The sequence below is a fragment of the Ascaphus truei genome, chromosome 5, assembly GCF_040206685.1.
Source record: "Ascaphus truei isolate aAscTru1 chromosome 5, aAscTru1.hap1, whole genome shotgun sequence".
NCBI lineage: Eukaryota > Metazoa > Chordata > Amphibia > Anura > Ascaphidae > Ascaphus > Ascaphus truei.
In genome coordinates this window covers 147491676-147509626 of record NC_134487.1, presented here as the reverse complement: position 1 = coordinate 147509626, position 17951 = coordinate 147491676, and the positions used below count along the sequence as shown (strand labels likewise).

General features: G+C 41.1%; 1 protein-coding gene and 1 long non-coding RNA gene across 2 annotated transcripts in view; one reads left to right on the top strand and one right to left on the bottom strand.

Moving 5' to 3' along the window:
• The window catches only part of PPP2R2B (protein phosphatase 2 regulatory subunit Bbeta), a 306916-nt gene that overhangs the window by 239902 nt on the left and 49063 nt on the right, over positions 1-17951 (bottom strand). The window lies entirely within an intron of this gene.
• LOC142494478 (uncharacterized) lies at positions 6739-9233 on the top strand. Its single transcript, XR_012801470.1, has 3 exons — positions 6739-6888; positions 7902-7924; positions 9140-9233. It is a non-coding gene; the product is annotated as an uncharacterized LOC142494478 (long non-coding RNA).

Genomic DNA, 17951 nt, shown 5'->3' with positions numbered 1-17951 from the left:
AAATGAAGACCAATATTGATTAGACCTTTTATAAAGCCTTTCTGGTCTATTTCTTCAAGTCTCACAGCTAAGAACAAACAGGAGCAAAATAAGATCAAAATGCAGCACCTGACTTCTCAAATACACAGGATCCCATTCAAAGCAATAAGATTTCCCCCTTTGATAAATCTAGTGCTTATTGTGTGCAGTTTTGAAGCTGGAAACTTGAATAAATTACCTAGTATCGTAGCATAGAAAGGTTTGCTTTGATGTACAGGGTACTGCACCATTTTCTGCATCATACAGTGTGTAACAAGCTAATCAATTCAGCTTCTTAAATCTCTGCCTACTGTTAACCAAGCAGGTTTGCTCCACCTCTTGTGTAAGCCCCTTGGGGCAGGGACCTCCTTATCGTACAATGTTATTGTCCTCCCTCCCACATTGTACTGCACTGCAGAATATGTTGGCACCATACATATAAAAGATAATAATAATAACATGGTGGATGTTTTGAAGCAGAAGAAATGTAAAAAGAGCTGGACAGTTTGATACATCTGATTATTACACGTGTTGCACGTGACTCCCTAACTCATCCTACTGACCGTCCCCCGATTTGCTATCTGATGCAAAGTACCTTCAAGCAGCATTACAGATTTATTTATTTTATTTTACATCACCGGATTGAAGCAGGGGGTCCTCGGAGCTGAACCCCATTCATTTCAGCCCCGGGATCCCCCTGCTTCCAGAGATATTTACCTCTTTAGGGGATGCCGGTATCTCTGAATGAGGTTCAGCTCCGGAAACCCCCAGCTTCAATCCTGTAATTCATTTTTTTAACTGTATTGGTGCTTTCATAAACTGACACTAGGATGCACAATATTAAGATAATGCTCTTTAAGTACATTTTGTATCAAAATGGCATTCATACTTAGCCCCCAAATATATTAATTTAGTGGTTTCCAAAGTTTTTTGCACGGTGCAGCCCTTACTTGCAGCATTCCTGTCTGATTGATGTTATTTGGACATATTTTATTAGCATCATTAGAACCAGGGGGTCCTCCAGAGCTGAACCATGTGATTTCCAGCTCCATAGACTCCTCGGTTCCCAAAATACTGTCTGGTGCAGTTACCAGTGTTCTTCTTCCCTTTCGAAAGTTCAATGTGGTCTTCAAATCTCACGGGTCCCCACGGGCCAACAGGAACTGTGAGAACACTCCTAACAATACCACTAAGGGCCTCATGCAGTAAGCGTTGATAAGGGAAATATGGCCATTTTATAGCCAAAATTGGGTTTGAGATTCAGTAAGCGCCGATAAGTGTTTCATATCGCCAGGTTTCGGAGCCGATAATTTGGTTATGGCCAGTCGGCTGCCGATAAGCCTGTTTTCGACACTGATCGCCACTTTTTTAAATCGGCTGGATTCAACAAAAAAAAACAGCTTATCGGGGCTGATCGGCACTACGAAATTGAGATGTTATGGCCGATTTCTCCCGCCAACTAAAGTTGGCAGTTTGGACGGGAGAACGATCGCTAAGGCTGCCGGAACGGCACTTAGAAAAAAAAAATCTTCTGTACATCAATGGAAGTCAATGGAGCGGGGACGTATAACAGTATAGTACTGTTTACGTTTCATTGCTCACAATACAAACGTCATTTGCATTACAGTGTGGGGGCATTCCCTGCATTGTGTCACAGCTGACGTGTATTATTTGCATAACATTATACTTTTACATGTTTGCAGCATTTGCGGCTCACATTACTCATCATGTGATGATGTGTCAAGGGAAAATACTATACTCCACTCTTAAAGGAGAACCTCACATCATATCACACATTTTACTGAACTGAGCGACAATTATTTACATGATGTTACACATGTCGCACATGTCACACATTCACCGTATATTCATCTTCCTTTACATTACACAATGCTTGTAATGTGTCACGCATCTTTAAACCTTCATGTACATCTGTCTTCTCATGTTTACATCTAGGTTTGGGTCCTCCCTATTTTCATGACGTCACTTATTGGATGCTCAATCACATTGCATGTTTACATTGTAACCGTAGCATTACAAGCACTTCAACCTAACTTATACACACATGTACAGTAATTCAGCATTGGGACACCTTGTTAACTCATTCTATACCAAATATCCTCATTACAGAAATGCATGCATATGCACACGACTATTCATTGTTGCCAACATGTGACAATAACATGGATAATTACACATGTTACACAAAAAATTTCCCACGTCAATCTCAGCCTTTTTGTCTCATTACATGACTGACTCTTGCGTTCAGAAGTTTTACATGCATTGCACATGCAACTATTTATTTGCAAGCAATCTTTGTACAAAGCTTCACGTCACATCATTGCCAAATATCATCATTCCCTGCAGAATACACACAACAAATACTTATAACAACAACTACACACAGCTTGCCACACAAGTACTTTATTATGTTAATGTAACACCTTGCATTTTACTATGTCACCTGACATCATCACATACCTATTTAAAGGACGCCCATTACCTGATCATTCACAGCTACTCATTTCAAAATGTTGAGATTGTTTAGGATACGGAGGAACATTCTTTTCTATGACATGCTTGATGATCAAGAGAATGATATAGGGAAAGGAAGGGACACACCGAGGGACAGTGACAGGGACAGTGACGCGGATACGACAGGGACAGGGAGAGGGACAGGCCGAGGGACAGGTAGAGGGACAGGAGATCAGAGGAGAAGACAGAGGAGACAAGTTGTGCCTCGTCCGCGTCTGTACAGGGAGAGAACCCTGTTAGATGGGATGAGTGAGGAGGAGATTGTTAGTCGCTATCGTTTGAGTTCAGCAGCAATCTTATCTCTTTATCAGGAGATAAGGGGAGATTTAGATTTTTTCACAGCCAGAGGTCGTGCAGTCCCTGGGCTTGTTAAAATGCTGTGCTCATTACATTATCTTGCTTCCGCGTCATACCAGACAACTGTGGGCATAGTGGGCGGGGTCTCGCAATCTACATTCTCGCGGGCCTTAACCCAGTTTCTCTATGCACTCAATAGACGCGCTAGGAATTATATTCATTTTCCTACAGAGGCAACAGAGTGGCTGGAAGTCAGGACTGGCTTTTATAATATAGCAGGGATACCATCTGTGCTGGGTGCAATCGATTGCACACATGTTGCTTTGATTGCACCTAGTCAGAGTGAGCATGTGTACCGCAATCGGAAGCACTACCATTCACTCAATGTACAGGTGGTATGTGATGCCACGATGAGGATAATGCATGTGGTACCCAAGTTCCCTGGTTCCAGTCACGATTCCTCTATCCTGAGGAGCTCTTCAGTCTTCCATGCGTTCGAAGAGGGACATTTTGAACCTGGTTGGCTGCTGGGTGAGTATACATTTACATGTTCTAACACAAAACACATTTGTATTTAGGAATGTTGGCATTGTACAATTTGATTACTAATGTCAGCTTATGTGTGCTCCATTCATTATAGGTGACTCAGGATACGGAATTAGGCCGTGGCTCTTGACTCCGGTGCTAAACCCTCAAACTGAAGCAGAGGAGAGGTACAATGCAGCCCATATATCTACAAGATCTGTTATAGAGAGGACATTTGGCCTACTCAAGACCAGGTTTAGGTGTCTGGACAGAACTGGTGGGGCTCTTCTATACAAGCCTCAAAAAGTGTCTGATATTATCCTTGCCTGTTGCATTTTGCACAATGTTGCACTCAGGCACAATGTACAGTCAGACCTAGCTGAGGCTTTGGTAGACGAGCATCCCACCCATGTAGCTGCTGAAAATGAACAAACAGCCAGTGGTGGCCAGACACGCCAGAATCTCATCAATTCATTTTTTTCTTGTAAGTACAAACAGATATGTTCCAAGTTATACTTTTATACTTACATTATGTTATCTTAACAACAATGTTTTTTTATATACCCTTCTGGTAGGACACAGATGAATATGGGTTGCACACCTTTCTTTTCTCTGCTGTGTGCACAAAGGGATGTGGCACCGGTATGTTATTGTTGCACAGGTTATAGAATCCCTCTTCAATTGTACTTTAGTTGTGTGTATGTCAATACAACTTGGGTAACAAAGCAATAATATTTTAGCATTGTGTTATTCCTTATGCTAAGACAAAACACATATTATGCCCATACTCATTCATGCTTCTAGTATGCTTACATACAATGTTATTGGTGCAGTGTAACATGTACATCCAGATGATGTGTACACCAGGCTGATTTACATTTTGAATGTCATTAAATATACATGGTGTTGCACATTTAACACCAAATACACACTTTGATGTGTTGTTTACGGTACTGAAGATGGCATGTCAATGTTTGCAATTTATATATTGTTCCTTTGCATTATAGGTATATTTGCAGTATGACTGATCATGGTATGTATATTTGCTGACATCTCTCATAAGATGTGGCTACCTCAATCTTCCTATAATTATTTGAACTAAAAACCCAACAAATTGGTTTAAACACAAATGTTACATATATGTACTTTCTGTATCATGTATATGCATTTAGCTACTCTTGAGGTTTCATGTGCATTGTATTACAAAATGATTACTCACATTTCATCACATTTTATGTATGTTTCCTTATAATTTCCATTAATGTAATATAGAGGTGTTTGGAGAAAAGGGGATAACTGTACTTATTTGTTTACTTACGGGAGCACATTCATCACTAGCATAGACACACTTTTTAAGACAACTGTTTGTGTCTCTATCAATTGGTGTAGGATCCATGTATAACACCGACAAATGATAACACCAGCTTTATTATGGTAGCTTATATCATCATATTGACTATACTATGTATTTTTAAACGATTAATAAACACCGTAAACTATAGTTAGTTAGGTTAATGAAATATACACAGAAACGTACTTCATAACATGATGGTGATGTCATATTCAGAACATCATGCATTGGAGGGGACCATAACATCTGGCCAGTAACATTATTTGCTACAGTCCCAAACCATTTTATCTACATACCCATGTAACAAGAGATTTTAAATACTGTATAAATGGCTACTTGGTTGTAAGTGTCCTTTACATTGGGAGAAGGAGTGGCTCAGTGAGTAAAGACACACACTGGCACTGATAGTTTGAAGCAGGGGAGTCTGGTTCAATTCCCGGTGTGGGCTCCTTGTGACCTTGGCCAAGTCACTTTATCTCCCTGTGCCTCATGCGGCAAAAAAACATTTGTACGTTCCACGGGCCAGGGACCTCAGGCTGAAACATGTGTCTGTAAATCGCTGCGTACAACTAGCAGCCCTATACATGAACATGCTCATATTATTATTATTATTATTGTTACATAGTTTCGACAGTCATACGTTCCATTACACAATAGAATACACAAATGTGTTAGCAGAGTGGGAATGGTTGTTATATAAAAAACACACCATGTCATAAAATGTTAGTAGTCATTAAAGAACACTCAAGAAAAATTCAAGAGGCACTATTTTGCAACATCATTATGTTAATTAACTGCTTATGCAATATAGGCATAAGGGTATCACTTTTTTAATTGTTTGTTAATAAGCGCTGCAAGCAATATAAAATTAGTTCCATATGTAGTATAGTAGTCGGTGGCTCCTCCTCACAATCATCTCATATAAAGGTAGACTCTTCTGAAATCATACATTGATCCGATTGTATCTTCCCCGACATCTCTGAAATACAGCAAACACATGATGGTCAAATATGGCACCTTACTATATATGTATCCGTGACAACGCGTTACACAGCTCTATATGATTGTGTACATACACACGTCACTCATTTATATGTTACAACTACAAGTGTACATCAGTATGTAATTTTTATTATCATTTGTAGCAGCCATAACTATGTATATGAAGTGAACGTTGCCTGTATACTGAAAAATGTGCGCGCACATCTTAGTGTGCGCACGCACTTCACGCTTGGCTCCACTAACGGTTAGCGCATGCGCAAAACAAAGCGAACGTTGTGCGTTCAATACATGTAGAAAATAACAGTAAACATCACATCTTTATTTCAAATACAATGAAGATGAAACTAAAATCATTCTAAACGAGTACATCTGTATTCTTTTAAACCAGACGTGTTTGGACAGAAAGGACGGCCGATAACACAATGCGCAAATGCAATACGTGTGACGTCATGTTAAGCCAGCGTGAAACGCACGCTAACACTCCTCCCACTCAATTAACATTCGGCTAACGCCCAGGGTACGCCTACAAACACTGAGCCGCACGCATCACACACTGCAGTTACCGTTACTATAACAAAACATGACAGCCAATAGGCTTTGAGGCGCGCACGTCGCTTGGGGGCGGGACTTACATCCGTAATCCTTTTTAAGGACGCCTTGGCCCATGACAAGGGTCCCACGTCATACGTGGTGGACCCGGTTTTCAATGTTGTAGATGTTGCATGATAACAAAACAGGTATGTGTTAGAGTTATGGAAAAATGTTGCTAATATGTTTAAAGGGATAGGAAAGTACGTATATGTATACCGTCAGCAATGTGTACTACTCTTTCAGGTTCTACTATATTGTATTAGGAAACAATTTGTTTGTGATCGCTACATGTTATGCAGTCTGCAATGTTACGCTGTATCCACGCATTGAAAGTGAAAATGGTGGTTACAAAAAAAAACAAAATTTAAACGCAGAGTCAACGCATAACGATTGTTATATTTACCATTCTTCTAGAATTAACTCTTCGCCTGGCTGCAACTGGTCGCTCCAGAAATGCAAGGCATTTTCATCCACGCTTGACCCAACCGCTGAATCCAGTATGACACATATCTCCTCCAGGAAGCGCTCATAGGAATCGCCACTGCTTTCTTCAAATAATTGGTCGGGAGGTAGGTTCATTTCTTCGGGTTCCCATTCCAATGCATTTTCAGCTGAAAGGCTTGGTACATAATCATAGTACTTTTGTTCTTGTACAATGTGGGTTTCAGGAATGGAGGCTGCAGATATTGCAGCACGTATCGATTCAAACGGATCAGTAGTAGCGGATACATTGCTATTGCCATTAGGAATAAATATGCCTTTCACGACAATATAAGTGCCGTCTTTCAGGAGAAATTGTTTTTCCTGGGCAATCTTCCAGAAACCATAGGTGTGTTGTAGCTTATCCTGGTCACGTTCAAAAAAGTCATTACTTGATAAAGTGAATCTTATTGAGGAATTAAAATTCCGTGCATGCTTACGGTCTTGGTAATAAGGATATTTTGCTCGAATGAAATCATCGATTTGGCGTGTGCTTGCTTTCTGTCCGCGACTGTTCAAGATGGCTTCACAGATCATGTACTTATACCCTAAAAGGGGATTAATATTGGTAACGAATTCATCAGCCATGTCTGAGTAGCACAAAAGCTGTGTGCAGGTCTGTGTTATTTGCTCATCAAAATGAATGTGCTGAATGGCTAACAAACTCCTGTTTTTCCTTGTCAAGGTCATCAAAACGAACTACTTTGACTCCTTATTTCAAACGCCAATTGGCTTTGTAAATCTAATTGGGTTAACAGTTGTGGTTAGTGATATGGGACTGTGGGAGAAACATTTCTCCTTCTTTTATCTCGTTTCTGAAAAACATCCCTAGACTTTGAATTCGTTCACATAGTGTTTTTTTGAAAACTAACAAAGACCACTGTGTGAAAATAGTTCTTAGCCAGGCATATCAGTAAAAACACACACCTGCAAAAAGAAATGTTTTTTCCCCGCTTACATTTCTGTGTGTATGTGAAAGTCTGGTTAACTCCCTGTCTGCATGAGTTTAAATACGTGTGTATATATATATATCTAAATATATCTCTCTTATAAAAATATATATATATTTATATATTATATTTTTTTTTTTTTAATATTGCAGGAGTACACACAACATTGATGGCAGTAAGTATACCTTGTATGAAACCTATTTAAATGGTGAGAAACATGATTGAATGAAGTAATAAACATTTGTTTAAGCACAATACTGTTAGAGTCTCATACTTAGGATATTTCTCAAACATTAGGCCTGTATTATTAAAATAGTGTGCTTTCACAAGGAAGCATGAAGTGTATTAGTTTGTAAAATACATGTATACCAGTTTATATAGTACTATATATATATATATATATATATATATATATATATATATATATACACACACACACACACACACACACACACACACACACACACACACACACACACACACTCAGTGTGTGTGTGTGTGTGTGTGTGTGTATATATATTATTATACATTCTGAGATGTTATTGAAACAAGAACACACAAATGATTAAAGGACAAAATTAGAATGCCCAAGCAAGGCAAAGGTAAGTAATAATTTACACATAATCCTGCTGTACACGTACAAGAAAGATGTTTGCAGTTACTTAGGTGTTTTTATAATTGCATGTGACTAATATGCATATGCAATTCTTACATCAATTAACACACCCAAATGCAATGTTTTGCTGCAAAGTCAATGGCAGCTTCTCTAAACTTTGCAACTGGTTCCAGGTGGACCATTACTGAACAGACGATTAATACATAAATATTTATAACACTATTCATTAATTGAGTGTTAACATTTCCAAAACTTCACGTGTACAAGAACATAGTTGAAAGTTTGGAAACAACACAGTCTTCAGCATACATACAATATTAATTAGATAATGTGAAGTCAACAAAACAAGGGCAGAGACATATTGAGTGAATTATAACATTTATTTTTTTTGTTCCTTTTGTGAGCGAGTAACAGGCCTGCTTGTTGTCTCTTGCATTTTTTTTTTTCGTTTGCCACCAACTTTCGCCACAACAGAGCCACTTTGAGTGGCCTCTGGCACTTCACGGGCAGGGCTTATGGGCAGTGACTCACCTACAGGGCTTTTGGGCAGTGACTCACCTACAGGGCTTGTGGGCAGTGACTCACCTACAGGGCTTGTGGGCAGTGACTCACCTACAGGGCTTTTGGGCAGTGACTGTTCACCAACAGGGCTTGTGGGCAGTGACACATGTGAGCAAGTTGGTACACCGTGCACAACACATGGTTGGTCCGTTTCATCTTTCCTGGTCAGTACTAACTGCTTGTGCTGTTGTGTTTTTGTGGCCTCCTTTGTAGGTGTCAGCTGGTGATGTAGTACAGATGGCAGCGGTAGGATGTCGTCAGGAACCTGCACACCAATGTGTGCTACTTGACCGGTAACATTGGGACCTGGTGACTGAAGACCAGATGAATGTGGTGAGAAGTGGCCAGCATGTAATGATCCAGCCTGTGAGGTGTTGAATTGGGGTACATTAGTCATTCTCCAGTAATTAGCTTGGGTTTGCTGAACAACTAATGCTTCGAATGAGGTGTTGATTTTTTGCAACTGTTTAGGCACTTCAATGAAGACTCTGTGGAGATGTGCCAATTGTGATACTGTTTCTTCCTGCAGTCCAATCATCCTTTCCAGCACTGTCATCATGTCTGAATGGCGACGATTTTCTGCGTCCACTATTTTTCCCTCTGAAGCTACAATTGCATCGTATGTGGAAGTTGATGGACGATTTGGCGGTACAACAGTTTCTATTGGCACCTCTTCATGGTCACTTGATTGTATTTCAGTCTCTTCTGCGGCGTCATCCTCATCATCCTCATCATCCTCATCACCATGATGTTCTAAAAAGAAATGTACACATTATTAAATGGCATGTTAATGTATGCTGTGTTACTATGTAATTGTACTGTGTCCTAAGTAACACCTAACATGTTAGCATACGTTTTATAACCTCACATTAAAAACTACCTTGACTTACGAATAATGTTTGGACTCAGTATGAAATATGAATGAATGAAAAGTTGCTCTAAACTCAGAAGTCCTACATGATAGTTCACATCACTAACACAATACATGTTGCCTTACACTTAATTTTCACTGACACTAAGTAATCCTATTTAAAGAAGATGTGCAAAACAAATAATGAACATGACAACATAACATATAGAAGAGCACATATTATATGGCCACCAACTGATACACTCACCTTGTAGTTGTGTTGAGCTGGCTGACCCAGGTGAAGACACTTGTTCCATCTCAGGTGACACATGTCCTCCAGGGGCAACTATATATAACAATAACATAAGTTTGACATTTACATGTGTAAATATTGAACAAACACTTATTGTATGTTCTGTATTTATGATTAACTAACAACATCAGTTCCTTAACCGAAAATGTGTGTGAAAGTGAACATAAATAGTTGTAATAACACTGTACATGCCTGTGTACTTAGAAGTTTTGAGTTCCCTAACATACAACATACTATGTTTCTGCAGTAATGCGTGAGGATAAATAGATTAAATTTGTACCTTAAAATCATATGTTGTGTAGTGATATCAGTATCATAATGTACATAACTATCATGAGATGACCATTCACAATGGTTATCATGAAGGTGGTCATATTGCAAAAAGTGTTGTTTTTGGTAGAGGATATGTGTGGTACATTAATCGAAGATGTGGCACACCTGAATGTGGCTGTGACTCAACAAGACAACACATGCAGTGTGTGATAATGTGTCTTTGATAGTAGTTCAACTATAGATATGAGTGAACTAATGTGTGACGTACGCTTTGATAAGTAATGAGTTGTTGGGGCATTTAGTAGCTAAAGTGAAGCTTTCAAATGAGTGTGATTAACTTCAGTTGTGCTAGTCAGGTTGTAATAACGGTATTCCCTTCCACAAAAAGCCTAATCAGCCACACCTTTCAATTACTTGAAACAGGTGAAAATGGTGTGAACTAAGTTGACCCTAAAATGAGGCTGCAATTAGTGTGTGTGCTGAACCCCACCCCCTCTGTTGAAGTGTATGCTGTGATGAGATATTAATTGCAGCTGCTTTAACACAATGGTAGATGAGCTAAATAGTCGTGTGCAGTTTTTAAGTTATGAAAACAATGACATAAAATATGATACGTGTGCCTCATTATGCTGTCTGTATATGAGTTAAAGCAAAAATGGACCTTTTCATAAACAACTATAGATGTGTTAGTGCAAGTGATGTTTGTAGGCCGTTGCATGCAATATATTTGATGCATGCTTAAAATAGGCAGTAATGTCATGTTTGTCGGAGTAAAATAAATAAAATACACAATAATATTCTACATATTTCTGTTCTGTACCTGTAGCTAGTAATAATTTCTGATTAACATGTGTTACATGTACTACCCTGTTGTTCCCCATCTTCGCCCACCATCAATTGCTTCCACTGCAGCTATGCATTTTGGGAATTCACATGTAAATGAGCACGCAATGGCACGTGCTATATTAGTTACTGCTTTTAGTAGGACTACTACATATATGTCTATTTTGAGATATATATATATACAGAATCAGACATATACATATATAGATGCAGGTATGCTTATATTGTGAAGACAGTATAAAAAGCAGTGTAAATATGCAAAATAAGTGTAAGCAACGACACGCCTAGTACAGTAATATTTATCACCTGCTGGAAATTGTGACGGATAAATTCCAATGTCACGGTCACCAGCCAAGCCTTCCACGACGACGGTAAGTAATTTTGGCCGAAGCAGCTCCTCCAATGGAGTCAATATGAGACGTTGTGGTGTGGGCCCACCTCCAGTGCCAGTAGCATGCACGCGTTGGTCTTGTATTTTCTTTTTCAATTTGGACCTAATATCATCAAATCTTTTCCGACAATGATACTTGTCCCTGACACGATTCCCACAGGCATTGACACCAATGACTATTGTGTCCCACATTTCTTTTTTGCTTGCTGCACTTGTCCGCCCTTGAAAAACATATAAAAGATATGAGGTGAATTAATAATAATATAAGCACCAGTTTCCTACACTGCTAGCTGTTCCAAGAGATAGCAAACATGCTGTTTTATGTGTAATATGTGAAGCACATGAGCATTCACTACTAAACCTATACATGTAAGCAAGGTTGCATTCATATTGTATGCAGTTCTGGCAAATTGACCGGCTGTGTTTATTTGTCCTTGTAAGGCATGATAAAAAGCTGTGTTTCCACACTAATGAACATAGAAAGATATTGTGTACCCATATTTGCATATGAACAAAACTCAGATGACCTAGGATCACATGTATTTGAATAATAAATGTAAAGGTACACTTACCTACTAAATGTCCATAGATACTGTCATAGTGCTCCAGAATGCCAGTGACAAGAGCTGTATTTTCCTGGTCATTGAAGCGAGGATTACGTGGCTTCTCCACACGTTTCTTCCGAGCAGGTTTAGGGTCAGAGCTTGGCTGGTGCTGACTGGACTCTCCTTCTTCCAATGGAAGAGCCTCCAAAAGCTGGCCACCAGCAAGCACGCCACCACCATCCACCCCATCAGCAACTGCGCCACCAGCAGCACTCCCAGCACCAGCACTCCCACTCCTAGCACCAGCACTCCCAGCACCAGCACTCCCACTCACAGCAACAGCACTCCCACTCCCAACAACAGCACTCCCACTCCCAGCAACACCACTCGCAGCACCAGCACTCCCACTCCCAACAACAGCACTCCCACTCCCAGCAACAGCACTCCCACTCCCAACAACAGCACTCCCACTCCCAGCAACAGCACTCCCACTCCCAGCAACAGCACTCCCACTCTCAGCAACACCACTCGGTGCACCAGCAACATCACTCCCCTGAACAGAACGTTCACTCTGACGCGTACTCGCACGAGTAGCACTCCCACTCCCACCAGCATCACTCTTCCCACGCTTTGCGGGCATACTTCCAGCACTCACAAAAAACAGACAAGAAATGTACAGGCAATCACACGAACCACTTCCACATATAAAACAAGACAAAGATGTAAACAAAACAACAAAGGACAAAGCTCACCCAATACACAACAAGTCTCTCAGTCAATATGCAAATCTTCAATCGTCCAGCTCTGTGCGTCTCTCTCTCTCTCACTCCCAACAACACAGAGAATGATTAGCAGTACACGTTGCCTTTAAATATGGCGCGCAATCAAATACATGCTTGTTTCGCCTGATTCAGCAAGATTTGTGATTGTGCAACCTAACAGCACCCCGCCACGCACGCCGATACACCTGTGTGTGATCGGCTCATCATCGTGAGAGTGGTCGGATTTGTTTTCGGCTTGATTTTGAATGTATTCGGCACTTACTGCATACGGAGAGGGAAAAACGCCAATAACATGACTAATCGATAAGCTTGCCGATTTCACATAATCGTCGCTTACTGCATGAGGCCCTAAGTGTCTTGGGCATCAGGGGGATGTCCTGAAGCTGAAAATTACATGGTTTAGCTCCAGAGGACACCAGGTTCCAAAGCTGTTAATAAAAAAAATATTGATTTTAGGCTGACTTGCTACATTACTATTGATAATCTTGACCCCATGAGAAATGGATAAGGCCCTCTGTGGAAAAAAAAGGTTGAGAAACACTAGACTAAATATACTATAAGCACTGTAGTATATAAATAACAAGTCACTATTATATGAACAGTTTAAATACTGCAGTAATAACACATCAGTATTTCAGATTCAGCTTCTCTCCCCACCTTTAAATCAAATCTAAAAAAACACCTTCGGTAAAAAAAAACATTTCAATAGCCTGGACTCATGGCCACTGTCCCACACCCACATTTCCCATCATGGTCAAGCACTGCCATCTACTGCACTTACTCCCTCCCGTACTGTCTGTCAGTTCCTAACATACTGTACCACTTGGATTGTGACCTCTCTGGGACCAGAGTTTCATTTCCGATTGCATGATTTTCTGCATCTTTGCATTTTTTGTATTATAACCCCCCGCAATGCACCGACTCTTTTATAAAAGTGTGTGTACATTGGTGGCTCTTTATAAATAATATACAGACATCTCACTAAGCAATAGTCGGCAGAACCCTCTTGCATGTAAGTGGTTAATAACCACTTGGTCCAGCACTCTCTGATTGCGCTCCCGTACAAGTCATGCTGTCAAGGCGTTAGTCTTGCAACCTTAGCTTACAAAGAACAGCTGCCATTTTTTGTTGCTGGTAAAAATCCATGTGATAGAGCAGAAACAAAGTGACAATCTGAGTACGCAAAACAGCCAGCTGCTTTCGAGTCTCCTGCTTCAAAGAGTGCTGAGTCGCATACTGGAAAATGTATTGCATAGTGCCACCAACACTGTGTGAAGAGAGTGAAATGCTGAATGGGAAGAAACCTGCAGTGTGGTCTTTGAGCTGATAAAGCATTTACTTCCAAAATATACAGTAGCTACATCAGTCAGTCACAGCCGGTTGCCTTTATCATTTGAAAATCAAAAAAACAAAAACAAGCGCTCAAAACCAGTTCCTAAAAGGTATTGTTTGGCTTCAAGGTGCAGTTCCTCCAGGTAATAACACGCAAGATGCTCAGAAAAATGTTGGTTTTTAGGTCAGTTTTAGGTTTGCGGTTTGACTGTTCCGTTTTTAAATACCCATAGGCTACCAGCTTTTAAAAATGATTTCTCTACAGACAAGTTGATGGTAGGGACTATACAACAAAGTTCCCAACTGCAAGAGTGGTGCGTTGCTGGGGAAAAAACATAAGATAAAAAAACAAATGATAGCTTTTGTTGCATGGATCTCATGCTGTTTTGACCCCAATACAGACCCTGCCACCTTTTCTTACAGTGTGATAGTTTAGGAGGGGGGGGGGAGACATGATGTGTTCCGCACACCTAGACCGGTGAAGCATTTTACATTATTATATTCCTGCCAAAACCAGACTTGCTTAACCCCAATAAACCCAGACAGCCGGCCAGGCACACTCCATACAGCCCACTGTGTGAGTTCAACACTTGATCGGGAGACCATGAGAAGAGTGTCAAATCCAGGTGTCACACGGGAAAACCGTGTGAATTGACTATTCTGCCATTACTGTACCAGATCTGCAGAAGGGAGACTACTTTTCCCCTGTGAAGTGTATGGAAAGGGGTCTGCAGAAGAAGAGTAGGTGGATAATAAAAATACAGTCGAACAGCAATTTTGATTAAACCTACAGAATATACACAGTTTTAGCAAGCTCAAAACCCAAACCTACTTCCGCTTTTCTACATCTGTGTCATGTGGAGTGCTGTTGGGTTTGTGACCAAACTGTAAGAGACAAAAAGGCCCCAATGATATATATCCAATAAGACAAAATGTATTTACATTAATATGTATTTTACCTGTATTCTTTCTTCATAAATATGGGTAATTTAGTTCAATACTTTGGCCAAAATATTTTAAGCCAACAAAATGTACCGTGACGTGGTAGTATACAACAGCAAGGGGTCCAGTAAGACATCAGACCTCCCGGCACTGAAGTTGCTAACTGAAATGACTACGTTCCCACCCTGCAATTCCATCCCAGTCTCTGTCCTTGGGTCTGTTTCCACATTGCTTATATCTGACAATTTTTTTCTCAGTAACAATAAACCCGCAGCTTCTGTCCCTCTACTGCTACATGCAATTAAAAGGATGGGGAGTCTTAGTATTCCAAGACTACATAAGACTCAGGGAAGGAATAAAATGATAATGCATCACCTCCTATGAAAACATGTCCGTGAACTGAATGTAAAGTGTCCCCAATAACACTGGGAAATTGGCCTACAGTACTTTAGGTCAGCAACAAAATCATGACCAATGCAGCGTTACTGGGTCTTTCCTTTCTTACATTTTCACAAAACAATCCAATCTGTGTTGTGATGAATAGAGTCTAGAAATATATGTGTCTGTACATCTTATAAAACAATAATATTCGTATTTAAAAAATGTGTCAACAAAGCACCTACTGAGTTGACCTCTCTCCACAATATAAAATAAATAAATGTATAAAGCAAAAGTGCATGTGAATTTTATTTTTTAATTAAATAATTGTATCCAGTTCCAAGGATTGGGTAATACATTTCAGAGGGGGCTGAAGAGGGTAAGAGCTCTTTACATTTTGAATACATTATGAGATACAGCGATTAATTAGCATGTCTTAGATTCCATCACCAGATTGAAGTAAAGTATGCAGCAATTATGATTGGAATAATAAGAAAATGTTCTTGCCCAGGGCTGATCTTGGCATTTAATAGGTTGTCTCTCACAGATATCTATCTAGCTTTATGGTACACAGTGTGAGAAAAAATAAAATCTGTCCTTTAGTGCCTGTGACCAGAGCTGGATTAAGAGGCGATATAGCGGGGCACTTGCCCTGGGCACCAAAAGAAATCACCGGACACCTCGCCGTTTGACGTTTTCCCCGTGCACTCTGACCCCGGGCCCATCTTTAAATGTCCGAGTCCTGCGCACCCTCGTCAATATCGAGAAACATTTAAAGAGTGAGCGGGGGCTCACGCGGGACTCAAAGTGGCAGAAGCAAGAAACACTGTCGGGGGCAATCAGCCAAGCGTAACATTGATGGAGAAGCGGCGTGGCATAGACTAGGACTTAGACATTTAAAGATGGTGACGGGGTCAGAGGGCAAGCGGCAAAAAGTCAAGCGCAGGGTAGTTTTTTGCCAGCTCAGAAATATTATGAAAAAATATACTATTTAATATGTGTTACAGCCCACTATCAAATGTACAACAAAGTCTTCTCACCTTGGTCCTCCTGTTACCAGAGCCGCCAACGGGTGGGGGGGGGCGAACAGGACAACTGTGTGGGTATTGTAGTGTGTGTGTAGGGGGCTGGAGGTATTATGGTGTGGGGGGTATTGAGGGAGGGAATAATTAAGTGAGAGAGACAGAAGGTAGGGAGTGACAGAGAGAAGGGAGGGAGAGAATGGAGAGAGAGGAGGGTGTAAGTGAGGTAGAGAGAAGGGAGGGAGAGAGTGAGGGGGAAGGGATGGAGTGAAAGAGAGAGACAGAAGTGAGGGAGTGAGAAAGAGAGAGAAAAGGGAGGGAGTGGGATAGATAAGAGAGGGAGTGAGACAGAGAGGGGAGGTGGTGGAGTAAGAGGAAGAGTGTAAGACAGGGAGAGACAGAAGTGGGAATAGATTTGGGTGAGGGAAAAAGGAGATGTGTAAGAGAAAGACGGGGCCTGACAAGGCCACCGACAGGGGGGTGCAGGGCCGTCTTAACGTATGGGCATCCTGGGCAGTTGCCCGGGAGCCCCACAGCATAGGGGACCCAACACGTCCAGCCCATGCGTGCCCACCAATGCACTCCCCCCGCCCGGCCCCCCCGGATCTGCTCGCTCTCCCCCTGCCCGGCTCACTCTTAGGGTTTCCAGGTGTCCGGTATTTGATTCCCATGACCGGCAAAATATGAGAGATAATACCGGACATGGGATAGAGCAGGGCTGCTGCTGCTAGGGGGCTGGGCAGCTTCTGATTGGTTACTGCTGTGTAATTCAGCCAATCGGGAGGTGGCAGGAGCCTGGGGGGTGGGGCCAAAGAGCGGAGGAAAAGCATGCAGCAGAGAGGTGAGGATGTGTCTGTGTGTCTCAGTGTATGTCTGTCTATCTGTGTCCTGTCTGTATATGTGTGTATCAGTGTGTCTGTGTGTGTGTGTGTGTGTGTGTCTCAGTATGTGTCTGTCTATCTGTGTCCTGTCTGTATATGTGTGTATCTGTCTATCTGTGTGTGTGTCAGTGTATGTCTGTCTATCTGTGTCCTGTCTGCATATGTGTGCGTCTGTCTATCTGTGTGAGTGTGTGTCTCATTGTGTGTATGTGTGTGTGTGTATGTATCTGTGTGTGTGTGTGTGTGTGTGTGTGTATTTGTGTGTGAGTGTGTGTGTATGTCTCAGTTTGTCTGTCATTCTGTCTGTGTCCTGTGTCCTGCCTGTATATGTGTGTGCCTCACTGTGTGTGTGTTTGAGTGAGTGTGTGAGTGAGTGAATGTCTCAGTGTGTGTGTGTATCTCAGTGTGTGTGTGTGTGTGTGTGTATGTCTCAGTGTGTGTGTGTGTGTGTGTGTGTGTGTGTGTGTGTGTGT